Genomic DNA, 20,126 nt, shown 5'->3' on the forward strand with positions numbered 1-20,126 from the left:
GAAAAAAGGGGGAAAGGGGTTAAACATGTATCCATGGGTCAAGAGTGGACAGAAATGACCTCAGAGGCCATTTCCAGCTGCCATTTTGTGGTGAAGAGCAATTTTGTGGCTCATTTGTTTTTTTAAAAAGCTTGATTTTTTTTGTGGAATTGCATGAACTTTGGGGCTTGTGGGGGGCATCAATTTACTGAGGAAGACCCACAGAGCAAGGTAGAGCACTTTATCTGGCCCATTTTTGTGAGGGGTTTTTGCTGATTTTTAGTGCTATTTTTGAAGGCTGGGAACCTAACCCCTGTGATCTCATTGTCTTCAATGCTTTATTATCTGCAGTAATCTGTGGGAGTAGAACCCATGCAGATAGTGAGGTCCAGTATAGGGGTGTGCACGGAACCGTCTGGCACGGTTTGGTTCAAGGCCGGAACCAGGCCAGTTCAGTCCGGCCCCCATTTAACCGCCCCCCCGTGCAAGTGGGGGTCTACAATTTTTTTAAATTTTTAAAAAAATTAATATTAAATACCTGTAGCCACTTCAGGGGGCTTGCTGTCAGCCATGGGGGCGGTCTGTGAGGATTCCCCCTCCCCCCACCAGCCTCTCTCATCACCGCTGCAGCCGGGTAAATGTAGTATTTTGGGCCCTTTCGGGCCTCCGTAAAGATGAGTGGCGGCCATTTTGGCCACTGCCACACCTGTGCAAATGCCCTCTGTGAGGCCTGGCATGGCCTAAGGCCTTGCAGAGGGCATTTGCGCATGTGCGGTAGAGGCCAAAATGGCCACCGCTTGCCTTTACGGAAGCCCGAAAGGGCTCAAAATACTACATTTACCTGGCCACGGCGGTGATGAGGGAGGCTGGAGGGGGGGAGGGGGAAACCTCATGGAACCCCCCCCCCAGCCTACAGCAAGCCCCCTGAAGGGGCTATAGGTATTTAACATTAATTTTAAATTTTTTAAAAAATCCGCAGACCAAATTCGCGGACTTGTCCAACAGTTCAGTTCCGGTCCGGACGGAACCGGGGTGTGTGTGTTCGGTTCTATCCCGAACCCTTGAACCTCCGGACCAAACTGCCGGACCAGTTCTGCACATCCCTACACCTGTACAGGCCCCTCAACTGCAGGGTACATTTACTTGAGGAAGTCCCACTGAAATTGGCTTAGTTCCATACCTAACTTGTTCTTTTACTGTCAATGGGACTTCCGTGAGTAAATTTAATCAGGATGTTGTCTGCTAAAAAAATTTCTCCTTCCCATAGAGAGAGCGCTTACACAAGCTATAGGACAGCAGCTATTTGAATGAAGCCTATTTGAGTTATGGCAGAAATATTATAGAAATATTACACTAGTAGAATCTGTTGGATTTTCTCTCTTTTTAATCCATCAACTCTAGCAAACTGTAAATGCTCAAAACATTTTGAAGCGCTTAGTAGTGAAAGTTAGTTGTCTGCAGAGCCATAAAATAGACTCTGTTTGCCTCTAAGAATCTATAGCTGTCAACCTTGGATAAGCTTATCTTTTTCTAGTTCAATGGAAAGATCAGGATGTGTATAGATTTCTTCTGTGGAATAAGCCTGAACTGTGATAGTCTCACTACCATGAAACATATAATTGAAATCTGCAGGGGGAAAAGGTGGTGGAAGTAAAAATGTGTATGCCAGCCTTTACTAGCCCCTCAACTTGAAGGTTTTTTTTAATAGGCAGTCACTTTTTCAAATGACACAAAACCTATGCAAAATCTTGGTTATATTAAGAGATGCAGCAGTTACACGCTTGCCAAAAGTCATCTCAAGATCTATGCACCAAGCTTTAACTGACAGCACAGAGAACATTTTAGGCATGTGTAATTTAATCAAATATGGAAAGAAAGAAAGAAAGAAAGAAAGAAAGAAAGAAAGAAAGAAAGAAAGAAAGAAAGACAGACAATACACGGTCTAGAGATGTGAGAGCTTTCCCCTGCTCACCTTGAATTAGTGTGGAAATAAACCAATCTCTCTTTCTTTAAAAGTCATGGGGGGGGGGGAACCTGGAGGATGTTCAAGCCAGTTTAAGGCTTGGAAAATTATTGTTCCTATCATAACCTCCTTGTGGGTCATTCCAAAACCATCATCCCCAGCAGTAAAACTCATAAAGAGAAGAGCAGAACTAAAACACTAAAAGGAACACATTTAAACATGTTTAATCCTTGTCAGTAGCAACCATATGGCAATCACTTTCACCTTAAAGCTTAGGCATCAGGGTAGCTCAAGGAAAACATAAAGGGGAGGGGGAGAACTAAATCCCTGGAAAAACCAAGAAACCTTTCTTAAACTTTGGTGGGGTGAAGGTTATGCATTCCCACGGTTGACTAACCAAGCTGTGGAAATTTTTCTCTATCCAATCAGCTCAGTATTTTTCAATAACAGCATTACTGCAAGCTGGATAGCCACTCCAAGCCAGCCTTACCTCCAAGACAGCTTGGCAGTTCAATGTGTATTGCACTTCCACGGAGTTCCAAAAAGCAACTGGAAATGAGACTTTTTAAAATCAAAGAGTTCCTCATGGACCCCTTTGCAAGTTTGGTTTGCATTATCAGTTGGCTTAATCTGAAATTTAATAGTCTGCAACTTGTTACGTTGCAACTTGTTACACTGCAGACAAAGCCATTTGATAATGCAATCACATCTCATATTCTCTACATAATTACATCTCTTTATAGAATATGATAGGCAGCCAGTACCAGGATAGTGAAGTCTGACAAAGTTCTACAAGTAACCCAGCCCACAGGGGAAAGACTCTCTTTTCCAAAATTACAATGGATGTGAAATTTCTCTTTGTAAATAATAATAATAAAAATGATTGGATTTCATCCAGTTTGGGGACTGAGAGAGTGCCAATAATTTCTGAGTCAATTCAAGACACATCTGTAAGTGCTTGTCTTTGTTTATTGAAAGGATGGTGTGTTTCCCCCTCATATTATAAATGATATAATATATGGACTAGGCTCTCCACATTTACAGTTTGAAGAAACCACTTGTGCAGCTCTTTCCACACTTTTTAAACCCTAGATCAGGCTTCCCCAAACTGCGGCCCTGCAGATGTTGCTGAACTACAACCCCCAGCATACCCAGCCACAATAAATTGTGGCTGGGTATGCTGGGAGTTGTAGTTCAGCAACATTTGGAGGGCTGCAGTTTGGGGATGCCTGCCCTAGATAGAGCACTTGCACTATTTGGTGGAGGGGTGGAGGGGGTGTACTGCTCTGCATTCAGAGGAGTGAGGTTCAGGCCACTACCCAATCTGGCCAACCCGTGAAGCTGGCCCTGAGCTCTAGCACAGGATACACTTAAGTATATTCACAATCCACAGGGTTTAATTACCACTAGTATTATTCAGTGAGATATTTCCTACTCTGTAACTCCAGAATAGCTAAAACCTATAGAAAATAATAACTGCTTTGAGGGTGTGGGGGGGTACCTCCTCTGCTATCTTCTTAACAAGGACACTTTTACTTTTTGCCTTAGAATATTAAGATGTTGTCTCAATGCACTTTTAGTCCCAAAGAGCAATAGGAATATTCTCAAGATGCATGATCTGGTCTGACAAGTTATGAATATAGAAAAGATAGGAGAGGTAATTAAACAGGAGGCCGATTTTACAGTGATAGAAATGGTAAAAACCTACTCAGACAAAATAATGAGTCTCGGAACAGGTTGTAAGTGGAAACAGTAATGAGCCAAATGGAACCAAATAGAATTCAGATTTACTATGCAAAGGGAAATACATACCTCACCATAATGGAATCTATCGAGTAAGTAGATGTGAACATTGTACTTCAAAACAAATTACTGTAACAATGGTGCAGCTTACATGTCTAGTAACAGTGCAGTACGTGAGCAAACAACAGACATTAACCTGAAAATAGAATATAGAATTGTATTTTGTTAACTGATACTAGAATTAGCTTCAAGGAAAGGAGTTAATTATATATTTCCCAAAGGGAACTCAACTAAAGTTGATTTTTATGGATTTTTGTCATTGATGTTCTCAGTATCCTTTTTTAATTCCAAAAAAGGATACTAAAATCTCTGTTTCATCAGATTTAATAATGGTTGACATAAGAACAGCTAGGGATGTATGAACCAGCTAGAGGTCGAGCTGGTTCACCATCGTACTGCACCTGTTCAATGGCTCATCCTCGAGCCAAACCGGGCCTGGTCTGGCTTGACCTTGAGTCAAACTCCTATGGCTGGCTTGGGGGTTCAACTTAAAAAAACAAAACTTACTGCCAGTCCAGTAAGGTTTTCACCAATATGATTTATTCTACCAATACAATTTACTGACAATCATCGGTTTTCATATCTTAGTACCCTGCTCTGATATTAGTAGGGTAATGAATGAAAAATAAAACCAGGCTCATTCATTTCAAGTAATAAAATGAATGACAAAGGCAGGAATGATCACAGAATACCTATGTTTCTTAAATTGTTTATTCATTCATTCCACTTGTTGCTTTTTCATGTTCATTTCCCCACCCAGCAGAATAGATCAGAAAGGGAAGAGGAAAACGTGAACTGGGAAATTGGTTCAAAACATCACAAACAGTTCAGTATTTCTGTCCAGCTTCCGATAAGCTTTGTCTTGCCACACAAAATCTTCTAATGAATCACTGTGGCTGAAGGACACACTTGGAGATCTCTAAAGGGTCAATTCAGAGGGTAACAGAATCAGGCACATTACCACCTTAAAGAACTGAAGCCACAAGCAAATTCTCAACTTATATATGCCCACAGGCAACATCTACTATAACTTTAAACACACACACACACACACACACACACCCTTAAATATCCAAAAGTTCTGATTCTGGTACTGATATATTTTGCATGTATCAGACACTGTTCTCATGTGTCATCCTGGCCTCGGAGCCCCGTGCAGTGCAGATCTTCGGGGAGTGTGTAACACACTGCGGAACATCTGGGAGGGGAGTGTGGTCTGTGTTCCCAGCCACAGTCAGGTGCTTGTCTGGGGGGAAGGTGAGTTGAACCAGCCGCACACCACACCGCTTGCCCAGTTGTGTGCTATCCATAATATTTAAGGGTTTTGTAACACGTGACTTTTTCAATGACTTCAGTCAAATAACCAAAATTTCTAGTTGATACTGTATATACCCACTGGCAAGAGAACATCTCCTACTATAAGGTCATATTTGATCTTATTATAGGGGATGTCCTCTTGCCAGTGGATATATATAGTATCAACTTGAAAATTTGGTTATTTGACTGAAGTCATTGAAAAAGTGATAATGGGCCTGCTTCCATTACCCTTGGAATTCCCCCAAAAGACTGAGTGAGTGGGTGAGGGGTGTGTGTGTGTGTGTGTGTGGCTAATTGCTAGCTAATTGCTGCATATTAAACTACTGTTAAAGGCATAACTACTAGGGCTCTTTCCAGTTTGAAACTTTAATCACTGGAGAGGTGCATACTCAGCAAGTGCAAAGTATTATGTATTATGTCCTTTTGCAGCACTTCCTGAAAGTTATTTCAAATCCACTAAATAGATTTTTATCTTGAATTTACCTATGTATGCCACTATATCCCTCACAAGGCATACATTTAATATGTCAATGTAATGTTGACCTGAACTATCATGAAATATGTTATTTCTATTACCATCGTAAGATCTGTCACAAGAAAGTCACAAGACTTTCATTTACAACTTTGGAGAAGCCTATGCCAAATTCAGCATGGAACACATTATCAGTAGAATACAGCAAGGACCTTGACCAGAAGGAAAGATCATTGCAGAAAAGTGATTTTTAATTACTTCTTACTGAGAGAGATTTAACTGAAGTCACTAAGGTGATATCACAATGCCAGCCAATTAAACAAAACTATTTAAATTTAATTACCTCCACAGCAGGGTTACATCCTTTCAAAAGGGGTTTTTACTGCTGCATGGGTCAATAGGTTACACCTACCATTCTTCCCTAATTACTTTTTAACAGTTTGGAGTCCTATTTTGATCTCACTTATGATCCACTAATCTCCCCACCCCCCACCCAACACACACTCTTTCAAAAGAAAAAGAAGAAAAAACCCTCACATATTTGATGCAGTTCTCAAAGTAGGATTGGAACATGCACAGAAAGAAACAGAGAAAATGTAAATACTGATATTCCTTCAAAATAAACTAAAAACAGGTCGACAAGGATGAATGGGGCAGTCATTTATCTAAAGACATGCATCCTGGGTTCAAGGTGACCATGTACAGTAGATGTCTCATGAGCCCTATTCAGACATAAAGTTGTTCATGATTCCAGAAGTGCCCTGTGTATTTCGTGTTTATTATGTTATGTATAATATAAAACAGCAAGGTTTTCAAAGAAATTCCATAGGACATGGAATTGTTATCCACGTGTTCTGGTATGCTTTTACTAGTTCCAAGTAGTAGCACTTGACCTCCAGGGAAAGCAGCAAACACACATTTGTTCATTTGTCTCTTTAAATAATTTATCTCCTTACGTTTGCCTTCCCCAAAGCAAACACCCTGGATTGCCTTATTCACACTTTATGTTCACTGCACATGCAATTTGCATGCACCAGCTGACAACCGGAGCAAGAGAGTGAGGACACAATGGGAGCTGTGTCCTTGCAGCAGGAGGCTTCCCCACTTCCACTGCACCTGTGCACATGGGAAAGAATGGTTTTAAGCAATCTTCTCTGCCTCCGGAAAAGTGCTGTACCATGCCATCGAATATGTATGACATGGAACACTATTGAAAAAAGCAACCCCATTGATGCAATAAAATTGTTCCCTCAAGGAATCTGTAAATAGAGTTCATCTAGCTCAATATTACACAGAGCTCGAAATCGCAGTAACATGAGGAATGTTTCAAATCTGCTTTCTAGCTTATTTTCTGTTATTCAAGGTGGGGCTAAGCTTTGCAGTGGTGATGTCTCTGGCTCCCAGGTAATCTCAGTCCATCAGGAATCTCAGGTGGGGGCAACGTGTTCTATTTTTCACATAACAGGAGAAGCAGGAAAAGAGGCTTAAGTTACTTGAATGCAGCTTCTTTTCCTCGCAATACAAACACTTGCTTAAATACAAACAATGCTTCATCTCTCATTGGCTACTGCAATTAAAACAAAGAAAGAAACACATCCAGCAGCAAAAGGCTTAGCAGACTGAAAGAGGTCTTGGCTTGGCCTGAGGCAGTTCAGGAAGACTTTCTCAACAGATTCTTGTCTTGCAAAGGTCTGCATATACCATATTACAGAGAAATTTCCTTGCTTTGACTGCACATATCCTGCTTAAAGATATCTTGGGCTTGCCTGCACCAGGATCCAATATCATGAATAGATCTGTAACCATTTCAAGAATCATACCTAACAGCATATGATTAGGGATGTGAGGAAGTTGTATTTTCCATAGATATTTCTGTCCCCCATTTGCAGGCTTCAGGTATTTGGAATATGCATCTACAAATTATTTGATTTTTGCAAATCCTATCCAAATAATTGTTGCATGTCACTTGTACGTTTATTCCACAATTACACATCATGGTTCTCACTCAAGAAGAGCACAGACAATGGCATCTGTGATGTTCAGATCCGAATCACTGGTTGCACATCACATGCTTAATTGTAAAATAGTACACAGAATTAGACGATTATCAGAACTCCACAGTTCTGAAAGTGGTATTTGTAAGCTTGCTGATTCATTTAGATACTTAACCACAACACCAAGGTCCTGTTTAGACATTATATTAGACATTCAGGTGTCTGTATATGCATACAAGTTTGTGTGTGAAGGACTGATCTAATACATATAGGAAATATACTGCTGTACCTATGTTCAGCATATTATTATTATTATTATTATTATTATTAAAACTTTTATACCGCCCTTCCAAAAGGCTCAGGGAGGTTTACATTAAAACACCATTAAAATCAATTAATAATTAAACAAAAATTATAAAGCATAAAACAGTAACTAACAATTAAAAACACCATAAAACAACAATTAAATAATCAAAACAATTTAAAAACAAGTTTTAAAAAGCTGAGAAAGCCTGGTTGAAGAGATGTGTTTTCAGGTGTTTTCTGAAAACTGCCAGAGATGGGGAGGATCGTATCTCAGCAGGGAGCGCATTCCACAATCTCGGGGCAGCAGCCGAGAAGGCCCGTCTCTGTGTAGCCACCAAATGAGTTGGTGGCAACTGGAGATGGACCTCCTCAAGTGACCTCAGCGGCCGGTGGGGCTCATAGCGAAGAAGACTCTCTCTTAAATACCCAGGGCCTAAGCCATTTAGGGCTTTATAAGTTATAACTAGCACTTTGTATTTTGCCCGGAAAGCTATTGGCAGCCAGTGTAACTCCATCAACAAAGGAGGAATGTGGTCTCTCCGAGATGACCCCAAGACCAACCTGGCTGCCGCATTCTGAACCAACTGAAGTTTCCAGACTACGTACAAAGGCAGCCCCACATAGAGCGCAGTACAGAAGTCCAGTCTGGAGGTTACCAACAAATGTACCTCTGTTTTGAGGTCATTGATCTTGAGAAACGGGCGCAGCTGGCGTATCAGCCGGAGCTGATAGAAAGCACCCCTGGGCACTGCCTCAACCTGAGAAACCAAGGAGAGACGTTGATCCAGAAGTACTCCCAGACTGCGAACCTCTTCCTTTTGGAGAAGTGTGACCCCATCTAGAACAGGCAGATCAAAATCGTCTCTAGAGTTCCGACCCCACACAATAAGTACCTCCGTCTTATCTGGATTCAGCTTCAGTTTATTCTTCCTCATCCAGCCCATTACTGCTTCCAGGCAGGCATTTAGGGAGGATATGCCAACTCCTGAAGAAGTTGACATGGAGAAGTAGATCTGGGTGTCATCAGCATATTGGTAACACCCAGCTCCAAATCCTCTGATGATCTCTCCCAGCGGTTTCATGTAGATGTTAAAAAGCATTGGAGAGAGTATGGAGCCTTAAGGAACACCATACCTAAGCTCAGATTTTGAAGAGCAACAAACTCCAATTGACACCATCTGGAATCTGTCCGAGAGGTAGGAGCGGAACCACTATAAAACAGTGCCTCCCACCCCCAAACCCCTCAGACATTCCAGAAGGATACTATGGTCGATAGTATAGAAAACCGCCGAGAGATCCAAGAGGACCAACAGAGTCACACTTCCTCTGTCAATAGCCAATTGGAGATCATCCATCAGGCCGACCAAGGCAGTCTCCACCCCATAGCTCGCCCGAAAACCAGTTTGAAATGGGTCTAGATAATCAGTTTCCTCCAAGACCGCATGGAGCTGAGAGGCCAGCACCCTCTCAATTACATTGCCCAGCCATGGGAGATTGGAAACTGACCTATAATTGCTCAACTCTGAGGGATCTAACGCAGGCTTTTTAAAAAGAGGTCTAATAATTGCCTCCTTAAGACAAGGAGGCATCCTGCCCTCCCTCAGAGAAGCATTTATGATTTCTGCAAGGCTGCCTACAACAGCCTCCCTGCTAGACAGAACAAGCCATGCTGGACAAGGATAAAGAGAACAAGTGGTAGGCCTCACCACTCCAAGCAGCTTGTCCTCATCATCAGGAGTCACAAACTGAAATTGATCCAGTCGCATCGTATAAAAGGAGTTGTCGGACACCTCCAGTTCAGACATCAAATTAATTGTGGAGTCCCCATCTAGGTCAGCCCGAATCTGAGAGGTTTTGTCTGCGAAAAATTCATTAAACACACCACAGCGGGTAACTGATGCCTCCAAATTCTGGTTCAAGGGAGAGGGAGCAGATACTAGTCTCCTCACAACCCTAAACAACTCTGCCGGACGTGAACTCGCAGAGGCAATACGGGCAGAAAAGAACTGCTTCTTTGCCACACGTATCGCCTGAGCATAGATCTTTAAATGTGCTCTATGTCGTAATCTGTCGGATTCGAGTCGAGTCTTCCTCCACTTGCGCTCCAGTCGCCTCCCTTGCCGCTTCAGCCCCCATAGATCTTCCATATACCAAAGGGCCAATTTTGAAGCAGGTCGGAGGGGACGCTTAGGAGCAATCGTGTCTACTGCCCTGGTGAGCAAGTTGTTCCAGTTCTCAACCAGGGCATCAACAGGATCACCAGCAAAGCCAACATTAAATCCCTCCAAGGCTTCTTGGAATCCTACCAGATCCAGTAACCTCTTCGGGCGGACCATTCTAAGAGGCCCCTCGCCCCTGCAAAAGTGGAAAGCGGTTGTAAGTCCAACCTTAACCAGATGATGGTCCATCCATGACAATGGGGAAATCACAGGAGTCCTCACCCATGGAACACCACCCTGATCAGAGTAAAATACCAAATCAAGTGTGTGACCTGCAATATGCGTCGGTCCAGAGACCACTTGGGATAGGCCCATAGTCGTCATGGCAGCTATGAACTCCTGAGCTGCCCTGGACAAATTGGTCTCAAAATGAACATTGAGGTCCCCCAGCACCAAAAGTCTGGGAGACTCCAACGCAAGTTCCACGACCAAGTCCGTGAGCTCAGTAAGGGATTCCGTTGGGCAGTGGGGCGATCGGTACACCAACAGAAGTCCCAATCTATCCCTGGTCCCCAAACTCAAGTACACACATTCGATATGGTCCAATACCCTAACAGGGACCCTGGTAAGGGAGCTGTTATCCTTATTGACCACAGCTACTCCACCTCCCCGCCCATGTCCCCTCACCTGCTCCTCTACAGAATATCCTGGCGGGAGAAGCTGGGACCAGACTGGACCACTAGCCTCCCCCAACCAAGTCTCGGTAATACACATCAGGTCGGCCCCTTCATCCATAATCAAATCATGGATGAGTTCTGATTTATTCTGGACTGACCTGGCATTGCAGAGGAGCAAGGTAAGGTTATGTGAGATGTTGGCAGTGCTCCCCGAGGTCAAAGAGCTGACAGGACAGCCGGAAAGGGGGACAGCTATTAGATTTCTGACCACCCTTCCCCTGAAACAGCTTGCTGACCTGCCAGCGTTTCTTCTTCTATTCCCCAACACCACCTGAATAGTTGCCCCACCTTCAACGAAGGCACTCCCTGGCTCCCCATCTCCAGACAAACCCACACACATTACAAATTCAACCCAACCTCAGCACAACTTAAAACTGATTAAACAGAAGCCCCACTATTGAATGCCTCCCTCTATACAAATGGTTGGACAAAGTGTCCAGCCCTCGCCCTCGTTTCTCCTCCGAGGTGGCTCCCCCAAGGGGAAACCACCTTTGATGTTGCCCCTTCAGTGGCAACTCCGCCGGTGGTGGGTCCGCTGCCACTGGCAGTCTTCCTATATAGGCTGAGCAGCAAGCTCAGCAGGTGCAACCAGGGAAAACTGCCCAGTCACCCTTACAGCCCCAGTCCTGCAAAGCCTCTCCGCAAGCACTCCTGGGGGGAGGCAGATGGCAACCAGGGAGGGCAGAAGAGAAGAGGCAGGCACCCCAGTCTCACACCTTGGGGAAGATGGTATCCTCTTCTCCTCTTCTGCAGCAGGCTTCTCCCTCAGAGAAGCATTTATGTAAATAAATGTAAATGTAAATAACTGTACCTGCATACAGTAGGTGTGTACACCCGGGACCAATCAGAGAGGGTGGGCCTGTAGGGCCATTTGGACTGGACCTCAGGCTCATAGGTGGCCTCGAATTTAGATAATAAATATTCAAATTATGTCTCACTCTTTTAATTAATTTTATTTCATTGGTGCCTTATTTGGTTTCTGTGTATCTTCATTTTTTTTTAATAGCTAGGGGACCTTCAAAGCTGAAGTGTCTCAGGCCTTTCTGGAACTCTAAGAGGGCCTGTGCACACTGTACACAGTCTGTATGTGTGTGCAACATAATGTGTGAATAAGGCTTAAATATAAGGATTTTGCTTCAGGAGCCAAAAATCAAAGATAGTAATAGCATTTATATACATAGCATACAATGATTTACATATAATTTCACATGCATGCACATGAATGTAATCCTGCAATCATTCTACAATCTGATAACGAAGAATGTTTCATATTTATTCACAACTATATGTATTTGAAATAATAATAAACAAGGTCTGGCTGAAAATAATGACCAGTACATTAGCTTATGTCACCTAATAATAAATATTAGCTTAACCCACACAGAGCATCTGCGCTAGTACTTGATTGCTCCCTTCACCTCCTGCTGCAGACCTCCTCACCTCAGAGATCTCTCCATCCTCACCTGAGCGAAACTCTTGCTTCTTCTCCTCCATCTGGTTTCTTCCATCCCCCTAACCCCTCTTGGTCGTGGCTGCAGCTTTGCTGGCACCTATTGGCCAAGCTGCAGCCCCCTATCCCCAGAGATTGCCCCACCCTCACACCACTCCTGCTACTCCCAACAGGAACAGCAGCAGCGGCGGTTGACTGGGCCCTTCCTCATTGCCACCACCACCATGGCCACTCGTTCCCGCAGGCCACAGGACCAGTCCCTTGCCTGCCTGCGTCCCTCTGCCAATGGTCATGGTAGCCCCAAATAGGAGCAGTGGTTGACTGGGACATTCCTTACTGCCAATAGGCGTGGCCATGGCCCCTCATTTGGGCCCGTCCCTTGCCCTTCCTTCTTTCTCTCTTCCCCTCCCTTCTTTTTCTCTCCTCCACTTGCTCTTCCCCTCTGCCTTTCTTCCCTCCTCTCTCTCCCTCTCTCTCTGCCCCTTCCTGAGTTAACAGATCTTGTTCATCTTGTTTCCTCATCTAATTCACACAGCAGCAGCCTCCTTCTCCTGAAGGGGCTCTTTCCTCCCTCATAACCCCTCCCTTTGCAGACCCCTGCCTGTTGTCCTCTTATATATACAGATTCCTCTCCTCTACAATCAAGAACATCTTCCAACCAGTAACTGTTGTATTCCAACTGATCTTAACCACCACGGGCTCCTCCTCCCTATCTGCATATGGAATCCCCACTGCCCAATCACCATGGTGCTTCTGCTCTCTCAGGCTCCTCCTCCTGCCTATGGAATTTCCACTGCCTAATCAGTACAGTGCTTCTGCTCACAAACTTTCACGAGAGCTGTCACACACAGGATTAGCCATGGGTACACCTTAGACAGAATTATATATTGAGATTGCAATCATGACCTTTCTATGATCAATTACTCTAAGCTGCCTATCTGCAAAGGAATAATCTATGATGTGCCATATCAAAATCTTTCACTTGCTGCTTTTAGAAGTTTGGAAATCACAGTTCTGTGCTTACTACCCTCAGGTCAAATTTTATTCTTTAAATAGCTGTCTGCAAATTGAGTTTACTAATAATTTGTTTCCATCAGAATCCTGTAGGAAATCCCTGCAATGCCTGATAAATGACAAAAGACAAGAATAATTGTGAGACACAGAAAAATACTATTATATCACCATTCCTAGAGACATAAAGAAGAAAGACAGGAATATAATCTATTTTACAATGCTCAGAGCCACTAGATGGAAATGGTAACTGGGAAATATCATAGAATAAATGTCTCTGGATTCTTTCTAATTGATTCTTTAGCAGATGTGGTTATAATAGTTATCTATTATAGGTTATCTACCTACCTACCTACCTACCTACCTACCTACCTACCTAGATATATCCCCCTGCCATTGCTGCTTATAATCAAAGTTACTGTAAGAGAAAAATATGTCTAATTACCATTTATGTTAACTCATATTAAGTGAATCTTCAGTGGAACAAACAGAGCCTAAAAATGGCATTTATTAACAAACAAACATGCGTGTATAAATAATCACAACGGAATTGCAATGGAAAAAACAACACTGAAATTGATTTTAACACATCAGCAATGTGTCTTAAGAAAGGTTTTTTAAGTGTTTGTGTATTTACATAGCTATCATATTGTGGTAATCCTAAAAGTATTTTAGGATACCATATGGAGGCAATCCCAAAAATATTTGTGGTGAAATTTTACCTCATAATATAAAATCACAGAAGGATACTTGAGATAAACTGTTACTATTGGGGTTAGGAAGTTATAGAAATTCATGAAATTATGAACTGTTTTTTTCTGTGTCTCAGAACACTTGGATGCATCCAATATAATTAACAAGCAGTAGGTCCAGGAAAGGCAAAACCAAGTACTTCTTTACAAAATGCATAACCAACATAAACTTGGAATTTATAACCCCAAGATGTGATGGCCATTAGCATATATTGCTTGTAAAGGGATTAGCTATATTTATGGAAGTTATGTCCATTAATAATGATTAGTAATGACAGCTAAATGGAAATTCCATGCACAGGGACAGTTTACATCTGATTGCCAGTCACTAGGGACAAACAAGGGATGGTTATTGCCATAATGTCTGATTGTGAGGCTCTTAGAGCTATCCAATTTTCCGTGTAGAGAGGATACCAAATTTGATAGGCTTTCAGTTTGACCTAATAAGGCAACTGTTATGTTCTAATACGTAATCTCTTATATACATACAGGTGGGACTTGTCACATGAGGTCCCAATACACATATGGTTTCCCATATCCAAGGTCAGCCAATGGAGACTCGACCTCAGTATATTTGGGTACAGAAACGACTAAGATCCACGTATCCATGATCCCTAGGTGGCCAAAATTACTTTGGAGGTTATTTCTGGCCACCATTTTGCTTAAAGGAGCCATTTTGTGGCTACTGAAAAAAATCTGTGATTTTTCATGGATTTTTCATTGTTTGGGGGGCATTGTTGGACAGCTGGTGACCCACAGAGCACAGCACAGAACATTATTTCAAGTATCTCTGCCTTTTTTCAGCCTTCTTATGATTTATTTTTGCTCTCCAGGAACCTACGTGCCCAGCTTCCCATTCACTCAATGACTCGTTTTCCATGATTTGATTACCAGCGGAAATTTGCAGGAACACAACCCCCATGGATAATGAGGTCCACCTGTATGGGGATGTGAGATCTGGTACATAAAGATGAAAGAAATACCATGGTTATGCAAAAGTATGGTAGAAGGTATTGGCTTTAACAGAGAAAGGGGCATGGAAATTGGGTTACCAATGAATCAGAAATGATTCAGAGTTCAAGGGCTCTTAACTACAACAGGGGAGATGAATATTTATAGCATGGAAATGTTTGGGCATACAAGTCAAATAGTGCCTTGTATTTTTAACATTACTGAATAAGACAATAATGTGAGAGAGAGAGAGAGAGAGAGAGAGAGAGAGAGAGAGAGAGAGAGAGAGAGTAAGTATATAGCTGACATCCATCCTTACTAATATATTTATATATTTTCTACAACAGGATATTCATGGTGCTTAATGAAAAAAGAAAGTACCTTACCAATAATTAAACATAAAAATACATCTACAACAAACAGCAGATCAAAAATAAACAAACCTGATTCAACTTCAAGAAGAACATTTTGATTTAAAAAGCTGAGCCAAGAAGAAAGTTCTTGGATCTAGATGAGTGTACCTTCTAACAAGGGTTCCCAGATGTTGTTCACTACAACTCCCAGCATCCCTAGTTGCAGTGGCCTTTGGCTGGGGATTATGGGAGTTGTAGTCAACAACATCTTGGAATCCCCGTTAAAGGGAACACTGATCTAGATACGCCCTCCCTTTCTCCCCTATGCAAAAATACATCAATTTCACAATACAGGACCTTAGTGCAATTTTTGTCAATTTTCAGATGTAGATTATCAAGCATTTCTTTATCTTTACTGCTACAAGTAAATTAACCAGAATGTTTTTGAAAGTCAGATCATTTACATATTCCAGCACTAATTCTAGGAGTATACACTGAACTTCACAAGAAATTATCACCTTCATAATTAGTTTTACCTCTTTCAAAAACAGTTTGTTTTGGGTGCAATTCCACCACATAGATATGTATTTAGTATTTATTATATTTGTACACTGCCCCAGACTTCCATCTCTGGGCGGCTTACAGCAACATAAAACAAATTAAAACAGAAAATAAAACCTTAAATCAATTTTATTTATTTATTTATTTATATTTATTTTTACATTTTTTATACCGCCTTTCGTTAAAAGAAAACCCCAAGGCGGTTAAAACCACAAGTCTGTTTTAAAAGCTTGGGTGAATAGATGCATCTTTAAAGACATTTTAAAAGTTGTCAGAAATGGAAAGACTCTTATTTCAGCAGGGAGAGCATTCCAGAGTCTCAGGGCAGCAACCGAGAAGGCCCGCCCCTGAGCAGGCAACAGATGAGCTGTTGGCAACTGCAGGAGAACGTCTCCAGATGATCCCAATGGGTGATGTGGCTTATAGTTTAGAAGAGGTTCTCTTAAATAACATCAGCCTTGGGCTGAAAATAACTGGACGTTATCTGGAATGGTCTCATTGCATTGTGCTTGATTCATTTGACAGAAATTCTAGTTAGTTATGACAAAATAAACTATTTCTTTTTAAAAAGACAAATTTCCACAATCTTCCCTCCACTTATAATTCAGTTGCTGAATATTTTTCTTGGCTCCTTTGTCTTACTGCATTAACAGATTGTATACTTTAGATCAGGGCTGTACAACTCTGGGTCTCCTGCGGGTGTTGGACTACAACTCCCCTCATCTATTGGCTATTGTGACTGGGAATACTGGGAATGGCAATCCAATAACAGCTGGAGGGCCCAAGTTGTACAGCCCTGATTTACACAGAAGATAGCACCTTCTACCTCTACCAAACACTAGGCGTGTACATAAAACCAGTTTGCCCAGTTCAGTTCAAGTCCAAACTGGACTTGAATTGAACCAGTTTTGTGCCCCCAAACAACCCTTCCGGCTCTGCTCAAATTCAAGCTCGTTTGGAAGTTCCAACATTAAAATAATAGTTTCATTTAAAACACTCATTGCTGGGTCTGGTGGCCTCGGGGGATGCTGCTGCAACCACCGAGTCTGTGTGTCTGTGTCTGCATTCTTCCTCTCCCCCACTGGCCTCCCCCTGGTTCTTTAAGGGCCATTTTGGCCCATTTTCAGGCTGTTCCAGTCCTTTCTCCGGTGGCAGTGGACATTTTGGAGGCCGCCATGCAAACGCCCTGGCCATGCAAATGGCCAAGCAAATGGTCTGGGCTGGCTCATGACCTCCAAAATGGTCACCAACACTGAAGAAAGGGCCACCACTGGGCCAACAAAGGGCCAACACTGGAAAAAGAGACCGGCGGGGTCCTAATCTGCCCCCTCCCCGAATTACCTCAGATTCCATTTGTACCAGAATTTTCTGAATCTGAATTGGTTTGGTGCAAAAATAGGGATCCCAGGGGCAAAAGAGTGGGGTGAGTGGTAGTGCCCAATGGGTGGAAACTACCACTCAAATTTCAAAGGAATTGGGCAAAGGGGTGGTTTTTAAAGAATTTTTGAAGTTGGCACATCTTAAACTTTTCCCCATAGGGAATAATGGGGATTATAGCTCCACGTGGGGGGTACCAGGGTGGCCTAGAGTGTGCCACACCTGACTTAGCACCTGGGGATTTCATCCAGCTGCACCACCTTGAGAAAGGATGGTCCCACTGGTGATGGGCAGGTGAGCCAGCCGTGTTGGGCTTATTGGGTTTCCAGTGGCATTTCTCAAAGAGTTTTATCCTCCACTTCCCCAGATGGGGCTCAACAGCAATTTGCTTCAGCTGGCCCCAGTGCTAGGATTCTACTTTCACAAAGGAACGGCACCAGGCTGCTTTGGGGAGTATTTTAACTGGAGTCCAGTTTGAGCATACTTGGGCTAACTGCCTTTACCCACTGAACAGTTATACTGGCGAAGCTGCAGGACCAGCTTACCTGGGGCTCATCTCTGGTTTGATATTTAAATGTAATATACTGGGCATTATGGCTTTTATTAGTTACATAGGGTTTAAGGTGATATATTGGAATGGTGGCCACCTGCTATCTAGATTGCCCTGGGCCAGCTTCCCAGTGGATTTCATCCCTGGCTTTTCTGCTAGGTTTTACTAGTGGAGTTCAGTGGATACACCCACTGGATTGATTCTGCTATGGTAGTGGGAATTATGGGGGAAAGCAACTAAGCACAGCCTTTTCTTGGGGCCCCAATTTAGAGTTGGGGTAGCCTCAATGGCTTCCCTCTTTCAGCTTATCCCTTGGTTGACAAATGTAAAGCCTGGATAAAAGAGTATTTGGTTTCTCAGGTGGATTCATATTTCCAGCAAGTTCCCTAGTATTCGTGTGCCGGCTAATAGTTAAGAGTCCATTGGAGGGATGCATAGAATATTTTAGAGACACTCACATAGACTAGTGTGGTGGGGTCAGTTTTATTTGGACCTTCCCCTGCTATTTATTCCTTGGGAATGGGTGTGTGTGCCTGTGCCCAGCTGCCCTGATGGCAGGAAAGGGTTTGGATCTGCATTTCAGTTCCTCCCTTAGGCCAATCCTGATTGGACTTTCCTGGGCCTTTCCTGGGGTTCTTATATTGGCCAGGATTTAATTAGGCCTGCCACACAATCTTAAAATTGTAGCTTTTGATCTTGTCTCAATGATGGGTGGCTGCCATTCATGCTTTGGGCATGTTCTGAACTCAACCTGAAAACCAACAGTGGTTTATGCAATTAACATGCAAACTTGTTAGTCCCTGCTAACTTGGCAAAGAGGCACCTTTTAATGTGGCGATTCTCTTTATTTAGCAGGGGGAGAGTAACTGGCCATATCCACCCCCAGCACAGTACCTCCAGTGACTGTTGCTGGTGTCTGTCTTATGTTTCTTTTTATATTGTGAGCCCTTTGGGGACAAGGATCCATTTATTTATTTATTATTTCTCTGTGTAAACCACCCTAAGCCATTTTTGGAAGGGCGGTATAGAAATTGAATAATAAATAAAATAAATAAACAATAAACTTCCAAGTCATTTGTGTGATGGTTTTAGTTAGCACAACATCCTGTTCTCTGTTGTGGAGCCCCTGTTTCATTCATAGATCGATCAGCATTGTGAGTAACACACTCTTGGGGCAGGACAAGATCTGTATAGAAGCCATAGTGGCATTGGTGCTTGCATTCTGGAGCTGTTTAGGGCAATCTATGTATTTTTGGTGTTGAGCTAAGTAAAAAGTGACCATTGAGTTTTGCCTTTTAGGTGTCCTGTTGGATTTAGTAAAACTTGTTTAATCCTAAGCCTGTATGGATGGACACAAGAGGGGATTTAAGATACAGCATATGCTGGGTGGAGGAGTAGCTGTCTCTGGGCTTGGCAGCAGGGTCCGACTGATTCCAGAATGTTTGTAAAAGGTGGCAAAACCTGTACTGGCATTTCACAGGAAAAGTCCTCTCTTCGGTGGCAGCATTCATGCCGTTTTTGTATGTGCTTGCTTCGGCAGCCCATATACTAAAATTTGAAAGATTCAGAGAAGATTAGCGTGGCCTCTGTGCAAGGATGGCACTCTTATTTATTTATTATTTCTCGATATAAACTGCTTGGAAACTTTTGTTAAAAAGCAGTATATAAATATTTGTTGTTGTTGTTTTGGATGGGTTGCTCCTTAGAGGCAACAAATGAGCTAGGCTGGATGCACATTACAGATAAGTGATATAGCTTCAATGAAGGGTTTCAATACTACTGTGGAGTGACCCTATGATGGGCCTAAAGTGGGGGTGGGGGCAAGTTATTGTACTGCATAGGGCCAAGCAGCTGGAGCTGTGTTAAGTATGGGCTGCACTCCTTCAGTGCAGTACAGCCCCTGTGGTATCACAGATGAACATTAAGGACGGAGCTAAGAAACTGGCTTACTGAAGACTTGAAATGATGTGTGTGTTTCTGATGAAGGAATGTGGCCACCACAGCATCACGGATGGTGCTTGAGGGCCATACTACAGATGTGTATGTGTGTTAGGCATTACATGCATTTTTGTTCCTATGGGAGTTGTACTTGTTTTGAGCGCTCACTGCTGTTTGGGTCACTGTTCATGTCTCTTTTGCTCCTGGCAGATCAAACTGGCTAAGGTTCCAGTTCTGGCTTTCCCATAATTTGCTGGGCCTGAACAGTGTGTGTGTGGGGGGGCTGCAACTTCACTTTGATTTGCTGGATCAGAAGATGAGAGTTGCTTTGGGAGCAGTTCCAGTGCTTCTTGCTGACACCTTGACCCTACATGGGTCAGCTAGGAAGAAGAGTGCTCAGCCTTGAGGCCATTAGGCTGCTTCGAGCAGGGGTGCAATTGCCTGACAAGAGTT

At 42.9% G+C, this 20,126-nt stretch overlaps 1 protein-coding gene and 1 non-coding gene across 3 annotated transcripts in view; one reads left to right on the forward strand and one right to left on the reverse strand.

Annotated features, from left to right (window-relative positions):
- The window catches only part of CSMD1 (CUB and Sushi multiple domains 1), a 1,678,033-nt gene that overhangs the window by 949,028 nt on the left and 708,879 nt on the right, over positions 1–20,126 (reverse strand). The window lies entirely within an intron of this gene.
- Positions 19,260–19,367, forward strand: LOC128341341 (U6 spliceosomal RNA). Its single transcript, XR_008314359.1, has one exon. It is a non-coding gene; the product is annotated as a U6 spliceosomal RNA (small nuclear RNA).

This window comes from Hemicordylus capensis, chromosome 1, assembly GCF_027244095.1.
Source record: "Hemicordylus capensis ecotype Gifberg chromosome 1, rHemCap1.1.pri, whole genome shotgun sequence".
NCBI lineage: Eukaryota > Metazoa > Chordata > Lepidosauria > Squamata > Cordylidae > Hemicordylus > Hemicordylus capensis.